An 11287-nucleotide genomic window follows, 5' to 3' on the forward strand; every position below is an offset into this window, starting at 1 on the left:
TCTTTAATTAAATCTCCAGCTGAACCGCGCGGAAATCTCACAGGCGTAGGTGCGTTCTAAAAGTCATTTTCGTTCGTACAACAAAGTTTACATTAAAAATTATATAATTGTCCCGAAAAAAAACAGCTGTCATGGATACAAAGATCAATTGGAGAAACAATTATTTTAATGAAAATATAAATCTTTGTAAGATCTATTTCAAATATTTATAATTTTTTACTTGCTTTCCATCGCGATATAATTAACGAGACGTTTTTTCAAACACAACCAAATCACCCACCATGACAGCATTTTGTCCAATCACAGAAAGGATTTTCGAGCATGCGTATTCTGTTGCCATAGTTAAGCGTCCTTAAGTTCAAAGGGCACAAACCGAAACTTTACCGACTACGTCGGAAAAAATCAAAAAATATAAATTAGATAAAGAACAAAATTCATATTATCATTAACGTGATATCATCATTATAGACTAAATTATTAGAAACTTAGAATACTTACTAGAACACACCCGTGATATCCCGGGTCCGTGACTGAATTAAAGTATATAACTATGTGCAAGCCTTATTTTAGTATTAGTATTGTCATCTGATAAAGTCATGCCGATTATAAGACACACATTTTTCTCTGCATTCAAATCTTTCTGTTTGAACCCGTCGAACTGGAACATATCAATTATTGGTAATATTTAATCAAAAGGTCCTGGAATGGAGTATTTTTAATCAACAGCATTGTCAAATATTAGTAATAAATAAAGTTGAATTCTTTGATTCGCTGTTTTTCGTCATGCCCGCTAACAAATTGAAAACTGTACCTATACGCTTTAATTTTAGTCCAGATTTTTAGTTTTCGTATTGTTATTTTTGAAAGTCTTACTGATTAAAATACTACAATAGGTAACAATTTTACAATTTAGAAGGGTCAACCCTGTGATTATGACCCGTGTATATAGCATATTAATCCTAAATACACCGTTTGGTGGTGCGCCTGTCAGATGCGGAACGTACAGATAAGGTAATAGGTAACAGGTGAATATACTATTGGTATCGGCATTGGACTCGACCCGGAACTTCGTAATTATGATTGGCAATATTAATTACGTGGAAAACAAAAGGGCCTGGACTTTTTTAATTTTTAATCTACACCTTTGTACTATATTAGTTGTAAATAAAGTTGAATTATTGATTCGTCGTTTTTACGTGATGACGGCTGACAAATTAGACCTCGATATTCTAGTTTTATAGATACTCCAACAATGTAAAAAATCAAATTTATAATAAACTACATATTTCATAAGTGTCCTTACAAACAACGTCAACCTTTTCATGCTGGATGATCAAAGTGCTCCTCAAAATCTCTTTCGAAATTAATTAAAAAAATTATATCATTAATCAAAGCTGGGCTTTAAAATTAGTGTTAAACCACCCATTCAACAGGTGTCGTATATCAAATGTGTGTAATAAAAAAAAATCAAAAGATCTGTTAGAGTATTAGAGTACATTTAATCACAGTGGAATATTATTGAAATATTTGATTTTTCTACACTTGACACAAGTATTCCCAATTCGAAACTAAAAGCCAATTTAAAAAGAAAATGGTTCTGTTTTTTAAACAAAAGGCCAACACATATTCAAATATCTTGTCTTGGGGAGGAATAGTTTGCATATTGAAAAAAAACTAACCAAAAAGGATCTCAAAATTGCATTATTAACAGACGTGCCTTCTTGATTGACAACATATGTGTTAAGTTTGGAGGACGTGTTTTTCAACAGAGGAACAATTGACATTCACAGGTGTTCCTCTTCTTGTCATATGAGAGTCCAGGCCCGTAGCCAGGAATTTCAAAAGGGGGGTTCGTTTGACTCAAAAACTCGACTTTAACAGTCACAATTCGAACAGAACATTGACTTTAATAGTGTTAATTTGTTTTCAAGGGGGGGTTCGTCCGAACCCCCCGAACCCCCCCTGGCTACGGGTATGGAGACTGACGTCATACATTACACCAAGAGTTATAAATGGGAAGTTTAACTTTCGAATTGGAATTCGTCAAAGGGTTTGTAATAAATGAGTAACACGCCGGGTGCCACGTGTGGAACAGGATCTACTTACCCTTCCTGAGTGCATGAGATACCGAGATTTTGTGTGGGTCGTGCTGCTCAGTTTTCAATTTTCTATTTTTTGTTTGATGTTTTGTTGTCTTTTTCTTTATCCGTCAAGTTGTTGTCAGTTTTTTTTTTCCAAGATGCAGTTTATAAAATAGTATAGTACTGGTTTTGTCATCTGATAAAGTCATGCCGATTATAAAATGCACAGTTTTCTCTGCTTTCAAAATCTTTCTGTTAAAACCCGACCTGGAACTTATCAATGCCGATTATAAGATGCAGTTTTCTTTGCTTTCAAAATCTTTCTTTTTGAACCCGTCGACCTGGAACTTATCAATTATTGGTACTATTAAAAATTTTAGGAAACAAAAGGGCCTGGAATCGAGTATTTTTTAATGGTCTTTAATCAATAGCATTGAACTATTGTCAACTATGTAAAATTTAAGTATAAAAACGTCCGATTTGTTTATGTCCTTCCGCAGCGTTATCCTTGTCCGTCAGTAAGGACGTACGTATGTTCGACCAATTAGTTTCCGTTCTCTAATTTCATTTTGCCTCAACCTAACATTATGAAACATATAATCATCTACTTAATGTTTATAAATTATAAAACACAAATCAAGTGCGAATTTGGGTGGCGTCGCTTTTACCGTTTTGAGTAAAGACACTTTCTAACGTTATACATTTAAGCTAGAGAATAATTTAAGCTCCATAGACACATTCTGCGTTTAATTGGTTATATTCAGTAGTGTACATGAACAGAAGGTCTGAGTAAAATCATACATTTAAAATGTCTACATGGGAATGACGCAGCTGGATTTGTGAACAAGGTGAGTAGAGCTCAGAGAGACATGTTAATAGCTGTGATGGAGCTTGAACAGGTCGAGAACTCTAGATTTTCTGACGTCAGAATGTATTTGCATAGTAATTTCCAAAACACAAGGCCAATATGGCCTAGAAAAACTGACCAATCGACTCAATGAACTACAATGCATTGTGGGCTACTACGACTAAACTACTACTTAAAACACGTGGAATAAGTGGGAAAACAGTCAACTAATATATTGTCTGGGACTCTTATTACCAAAGTTTTTATTCTGCAAATGTATGTAATGTAAAATATATAACGTAATCTTCAATTTGCATGCTCAGATTAAAACAATATTGTTTATTGGCTTCACGATTCGACTTTCTTTTTCGCCTTGCAAAAGTAGTTGAACCGGTTTTATGCATTGTTATGAATCGAACCTGCATTAATTTCACGACATGACACAGTGAAATATCCAATGAAGTGACCACTGTCCAGTAAGAAAATCATTTGAGCTCTTTTAAACCTGTATAATGTCATTCCAAAATCATTTCTGCCTAGAAAAACACGAAAACGTTCATTGAAACACTTCTGTACTGAATGTGTATTTTTTTTTATCAGGACCTGAACTAATAATAAGAACATCATAATATTCAGTATGCTAAAAAAAAAGTGTAATTAAACGGCAGGGACGGATTCAGCCATTTTAAAAAGGGGGATCCTTACCCTGGACAAAAGGAGAGGGGGTTTCAACTACATGTCCCCACCCAAATGCACCAATCGTCCAAAAAATGGGGGTCCATCCCCTGGAACCCCCGCCCCCTGGATCCGCCACTGAGCGGGTATGGTATATAGCTCAATACATTTTTTGTTTGTTTCATCCATCGATAATATCCGTTTGTTGCTAATTTTATCACAAAATATACATCAGAGGTTTTTTATCGTTCGGCTGCTGTCCTGTTGACATATGTAAAATATCTCCAATATTAAAAGTTTCTGGATCATAGTGGGTGCCATATTACCTATTTTTTTCCTTTCTAAAACGAGCTTTGCATATAGAAATAAGAAGATGAGGTATGAGTGCCAAATGAGACATCTTTCCAACAAAGACATAATTTAGGAAAGTAAGCAGTCATAGGTTCAATGCTGAAAAGTAAGCTATTAATGATCGACCCAAAATATTACTTGTGCAAAACAATCCAAACAACAACAAAAAAACGGCCAAATTAAAGATATAAAAGGACAAGAAATCTATCCCATAAAAACAAATTGTTTGTATAGGAGCCTGTATTTCAGTGGTTGTCGTTTGTTTATTGAATTGTGAACAAGGTGAGTAGAGCTCAGAGTGGTGCGTGTGACGTCATGCAAGCATAATGGCTGCTTAAAAATTCGCTCATCTCATTCGGATAGAAGTTTACCAGTTTCGGAAGCATATTCATAAATCAAAGTTTTTCAACTATCTTCATACAGAACAAATACCAATTGCAAGACTTAAGTTCAATTTCAGAAACTTTTCAAGAGTGTATTTCAACTTTATTTAAAGCTATCGTCCGAATCATAGTTTACCGTCACGGAATTCAGATCTGGACATATCAGACAAATTTACAAGTTGTAAAACTGGATACGAAATTAACGGTATGAACATTTATTCTATTTCAAACATTAAGTATCACTAAACATAATTATAGCTATGAAATTCTTTATTTGTTTTTCATAACAATGTCCTACTCGTCATAGTGCAAAATTCCGCGAAAAAGACGTCAACGTTTTCGCAACCTGTAGGTCTATAAATATTGAAAAATGGATGTATACATTGACGGTGCATGTAAAAATAATGGAAAGCCGTCAGCAAAGGCAAGCTATGGAATATTCTGGGAGAAAAATAGTACAAGAAATAGTTCTGGTCTAGTTCCAGAAACATACAAGCAAACCAATAACACTGGAGAATTGTTTGCTGCTGTTAAATGCCTACAACAAGTTCATCAACTGAATATAGTTAACATTCACATAAAAACTGATAGCGAATATTTAGTAAGGGGGATCTCCAGTGATATTACATACTGGAAAAACAACAACTGGAGACTCAAATCCACCGGAAAAGATGTAAAAAACAAAGAACTATGGTCAGAGATTGACAATTTGTCAACGAATTTAAATGTATCTTGGGTACATGTTCCGCGAGATTCTGTAAGTGAACAAATCGAGGCCGACAAACTTGCAAAAAATGCACTTAATATTAAATCATCATCTACTAACATTATGCAAAGTCAACAACAACAAATCCCAATTCATACAATTGATGAAAGTGAATGTAGTGATAATAATGATGAAACAATTCCGATGAAGCTAGTTACACCACGCCGGAGTACTACAATTAGCAAAACAAAGAAAATTAGCAATAAGACCAGCTCGCCATCATTTGGTGTTATTTCCGCATTAAGAAGAATTGAAGGTTTACTTCTATCTACATCTGAAGAAGTCTCAAATTTAAACGATACTGTAAACTGTCACATTGACAGTTCAAATAAACAATTTCAAGATATCAATGATAAATTTGTTTCCTTGGCAAACACAGTAAAAGTGCAAACTAGCTCAACATCAGCCTCTGTTGAAGAAGTGTTAGAACAAACTCAGATCATAAAAGCCGACATTAACTCTAATAACAAAACGTTCGTTGACAAATCTAAGAGTTTGTGGGATAAACTTAACTCAGTATTCAAAGAAGTTAAATCATTAAAGGCATCTAACGAAAATATCGCTATGCAAGAAAAAGTTTCCCAAATACATACCAGAACCCCAAACAGCAAAAGTGAAAACAAAAATGTAACCACAACAAAAACGACACCAGGAACATACAGTAATGCAGTAAAAAGTGGATTACAGTATAGAACAAGCCAACCAACTACTCCAAACACACCAGAGCCGTTTTTGAGGCAAAGGTATGAACAAATACCAAACGTTCAGTACCATGTAACAGAATTGGAACGTCCCAAATATGCATTATTTGAGAAAAACAATAACAAGAAAAACTTATTTCTAATAGGAAGTTCTACACTAAAACGAATGTCGGCTAGAAAAATGACAACAAATAGCATCACAACAAAAGTAAAGACAATCCAGGGAGGAAGAATAAGGGATATTGAGAATTGCTTTATAGAATATATATCTGAAGGCAAACTCGACTCTGTTGATGTCATAGCTGTGCATGTTGGAACCAACAATGTGTCTGATAGAGATTCTGTTCGTACTATAATAAATGATTATAAAAATCTTATTCACACGGTAAAACAGAGCTTACCGGAAACGCAAATAATTATTTCATCAATTCTACCAAGGCCTACAGATTACAAGTCAAACCAAATTATTTCTGAAGTCAACCAGCAGCTACTAACAGTTGAAGACAATCAAGTGAAAATACTGGATAACACGTTAGACTTTTTGTACGGCAATCGTCCTAATCAATTGCTTTTTCAGGACCATGTACATACCAACGTAGACGGTGCTAAAGTTCTAAGCCATAACATTATTTCTTGTGTTAACACAATGCTTAGATTGTACAAATCAAATTCACAATTTGAACAAAATTTTTATTCGGAGAGGATAACAGGGAGGAGATATGCGCCGTTAGAGACAACCAATCAAGATTATCGACATCCACATTCATTTCGTCCAAACGTCTGGAATTAGAAGAAACTTTTAAAATCTGCTCAAGTCAAGCAAACGATTGTATTTTATTTCATTCTATAGTTATTCTCATTGTATATGTGTGTATTGCTATTTTTCTTCTTGAGCAAAAATCAGAATGCTCCAAATATACCCAGATAAATCCTTTTATATTCCCACACAAATACCTTAACATTTGTCACTTAAATATAAACCATGTTTTACCAAAATTTGCCGAAATACAATACTTAATTTCGGAATCAAAATCAAACACGCATATTTTGTGTTTGAGTGAAACTTTTTTGTCAAACAGTGTCAAAAATAAAGAGATCAATATTCTAGGGTATAATTTACATAGAAAAGACAGAATTGACAAATCTGGGGGTGGGCTTTTACTTTATACTTCAAAACAAATAAATACGCTTAGAAGGGACGATTTGGAAATGCAAGAAATTGAGTCAAATTATTAATATTCATCAAAAGCCTATTTTACTAGGTTATGTATATAGACCACCTAACAGTTATGCTAACTGGGTTACTATGTTTGAAACTATGATGTTAAAAGTTGACACTGAAGAAAAGGAAACTATTGTTATGGGAGATTTTAATATTGATATAATGTCAAGTAAAAACCATGCTAAGTGGTCACACATCAAAAATATTTTCAACATGAGTCAAATGGTTACAGAACCTACCAGAGTAACTAAAACTTCATCTACTTTAATTGACCATGTGTATTGTAATCTGCCAGAAAATATTAATTATATTGCAGTTCCAAAATATTCAATCAGTGATCACTATCCAGTATGTATTTCTCATAAAAGAGGGTTTAAAACGAAAAAGCAAATCCATGATTATATAACTTATAGATCTAAAAAATATTTCAACGAGACTGATTTTATTCACCATTTATCTCAGTGTCCCTTTGGCAGTATACTAGAAATTGATGACCCTGATGAAGCGCTACTAAGTTTTATAAATATTTTTACTGAAGTGTTAAATCATCATGCTCCTCTCATTAAAAAGCGAGTTAAGCATGTTTATCAAAATCAGTGGATAAATGATGAAATTATGGAGGGCATGAAAAAACGTGATTATTATCATAAGAAAAAAGACACATATAACTATAAATTTTGGAGAAACAAGGTTAAATACCTCATAGAAAATTCAAAACAAAACTTTTATACTGAAGTATTAGAACAAGAAAAAGGAAATAGCAGCAAATTATGGAAGCACTTGCATAATGTAAATGGTAGTGAGAATCATCATGACCATGCAATCTTAAATGACTGTAGCAATAAACCAATTACAGACCCTAAAAGCATTGCTGATACTTTCAATAATTATTTTACAAATATTACTGAAAATGTTAATCTTAATTCAAACTCAAGCACCAGTTGTTCTGGAAAACTTGATAATTATATTTCATGTCGTGTACCAGAAAATGTCTTTTTTACCATACCACAAATAACTAGTGAATTTGTTCTCCATCAATTAATCACACTTGATGAGAAAAAAGCAACAGGTCTTGATAATATCAGTGCAAAGTTTTTAAAAATGTCATCACACCTAATTTCAGTTCCATTATGCCACATTTTTAATTTAAGCATCAGAAAATCAGTATATCCATCGTTATTCAAACTGGCTAAAGTTCTACCAGTATTTAAAAATAAAGGTTCAAAAAATGATGTTTTTAACTACAGACCTATTGCAATTTTACCATTACTATCTAAGATCCTTGAGCGACACGTAAAAACTCATTTGATGAATTTTCTAAACAAATATAATCTATTGTATGTCATGCAATCAGGCTTTCGTGCAAACCATTCCTGTCAAACTGCTATGACTTCTTTGTTAGATAAATGGTTAAAAGCCATTGATGAAGGAAATTTAGTAGGAGCAGTATTTTTAGATCTGTGTAAAGCTTTTGATCTTCTAAATCATAAACTGCTCCTTCAAAAATTACAAAAATATAAATGTTCTTATAATTCTATTCATTGGTTTACTTCGTATTTAGCTGATAGACATCAAGTCGTATCAATTTCAAATACTTTTTCAGATGTATCTACATTAAAAGCAGGTGTACCTCATTAATGATTTGCATTTGTCTAATCCTAATCATAATCTTGATCTTTTTGCTGATGATAGCACTATTTCTGTAATTGGAAAAGACAAAAGGTATATAAGTCAGACACTTAATGTTGTATTAGAAAATATTTGTCAATGGGTTGATGAAAACAAAATGTTAGTTAATGTGTCAAAAACTAAGACAATGTGTATAGGTTCAAAACAAAAACTGTCTGTGATGTGTAATGACACATTAAATGTATCCATTAATGGCCAAAAGATTAATGAAAGTCACTGTGAGAAAGTCCTAGGTATTTTTGTTGACAAAACTCTTTCTTGGTATGATCAAATTAATCATATAATCAAAAAAGTTAATTTTTTATTAGCTTTATTAAAAAGAATCAAGAAATTCTTGAATCACAATGCACGAATTCTATTTTACAATGCGTATATTCTTTCACATTTGGATTACTGTTGTTCAGTATGGGGAAACTGTAACAAGTTTTTAGTTGACAGTTTACTAAAATTGCAAAAAAGGGCAGCTAGAATTATTTTAAACGAACACGATATTCGTAAACCATCCAGTGAACTATTTAAGGAATCTGGAATTATTCCTGTTACTAAGAGAATATCTTACCACAAATCATTATTAATGTTTAAATCAAAACACCAACTGGCACCAAAATATTTATCAAGTCTTATTGTGCCTACAAGTAGTAAACAATCATACAATACTCGACTTTCATCATCGGATAATTTTATTGTCCCTAAATCAAATACAGAATTATACAAATCAAGTTTTTCTTTTAGTGGTCCAAAAGTGTGGAATTCATTGTCCAGTGAAATTAAAAAATCAAAAAGTATATCTGCATTTAAAAACTCTTACAAGTCATTTTATTTTGAAAAGTGTTAAATTTTTAAGTTAAGCCACAATGTATACCATAGGTGTTTTTGTTGTTGTTGTTGTTGTTATATTACTTTCTATACATCTATTCTTAACATGTGTGTAATAGTAGATTAATTATGTTTTATTCATATTGTTAACATTGTATGTATATTATAGAGAGCCTTATTGAAAATTGGTTTAATCCAAATAAGTTACTCTCTTTAAATAAAGCTATTATTATTATTATTATTATTATTATTATGAGTGGCCGTTCATGTCATTTGCGTGATTATATACGCGAATATGATTTTATTACGCGTAAATTACCTTTATTTACGCGTATATTGTGGTTTTCAACGCGTATATTGTGGTTTTATACGCGTATATTGTTAAAATAAACACGTTTATACTTAAATCGAATTTATTTATCATATACGCGTTAATATACGCGTTAATTCCATACATATACGCGTTAATATACGCGTATGCAATCATTAATATACGCGTTTATATACGCCAACAAAGGGACACTGTACGTCAAAACTCTCGTAAATTAAAAGAGTCAACCATTTCAATTTCTGAACACTTTCCGAAAGCTATACATGAAAAACGTAAACTATTATTTCCTGTGTATAAAAAAGCAAAGGAGGCAGGTAAACGAGTTTCGTTTAATAAAGATAAACTTTTTATTGATGGTGAGCAGACTGAGGTTAAATCAAACAAGTTAGTCAAAATTACACGTCGTGATCAGTCAGGTGATAGAATGTCGGATACATCGTCGGGACCAGGGTTTTCAGTGGCCGAAAAAACACCGAACGTTTCAAGTATTAAACCTAGTAAATCTTCAGTGAGTGATGGCTCGTCTAGTGGATCCCGCTTTGAAGTGTTAGCAGATATGCACACAGGTCCAGACTAGGACACATCGAGAAGCATCTCCTTTATTTACTTTTTGTATTGGAACATTAATGGTGGTTTACATGATAAACTAAATGAGCCAAATTTTTTATCTTACATTAAAACATATGATATTGTTATTTTGTCTGAGTGTTGGATTGATAAGTCATTTGATGATATTGTAGATGGTTATATTTGTAAGCCAGTCCCATTACTAAAAAGTAAATATAAACAAGGCGGTGGACTATATTTGTTAATAAAAAACTGTTTTGCAAAGTATGTTGAAGTAGTTGATATTCAGAATGATACAATTATATGGCTCAAGGTGTCAAAGAATATATCAACTTGTGGGTATGATTATTTTATTGGATGTGTATATTTGCCTCCAGCCTATTCAAATTATTATAAAATGTATAATTGTGATTTATTCTATGATTTGTTAAATTCTGTTGAAAAATATTCATCAGAAACGTCAAGAGTATTTTTACTAGGTGATATGAATGCAAGAACTGCTATAGTTAATGATTTTATATTAAATGACAATGTATGTGGCCCAATTTTTGATAGTTTCAACCATATTTTTGGGTATTTAAGTGACACAAATCTACCAGTAAGAAGAAATCCAGATCAAAGTACTAATGAGTTCGGGTTAAAATTGTTAAATCTGTGTAGAAGCACTGGTCTACGTATTTTGAACGGTCGGCATAAGGATGGCTTAGCTAATGACTATACATTTTGTGGTTCCCGGGGAATGAGTGTTGTGGACTACTTATTGGCTCCATATGACTTTTTACACATTATAGACCAGTTTATTGTTTGTAACTTCACTTCTTTTAGTGACCATGCGCCTTTACATGTTCGCTTGCGGTG

Source organism: Mytilus trossulus, chromosome 2, assembly GCF_036588685.1.
Source record: "Mytilus trossulus isolate FHL-02 chromosome 2, PNRI_Mtr1.1.1.hap1, whole genome shotgun sequence".
Lineage (NCBI taxonomy): Eukaryota > Metazoa > Mollusca > Bivalvia > Mytilida > Mytilidae > Mytilus > Mytilus trossulus.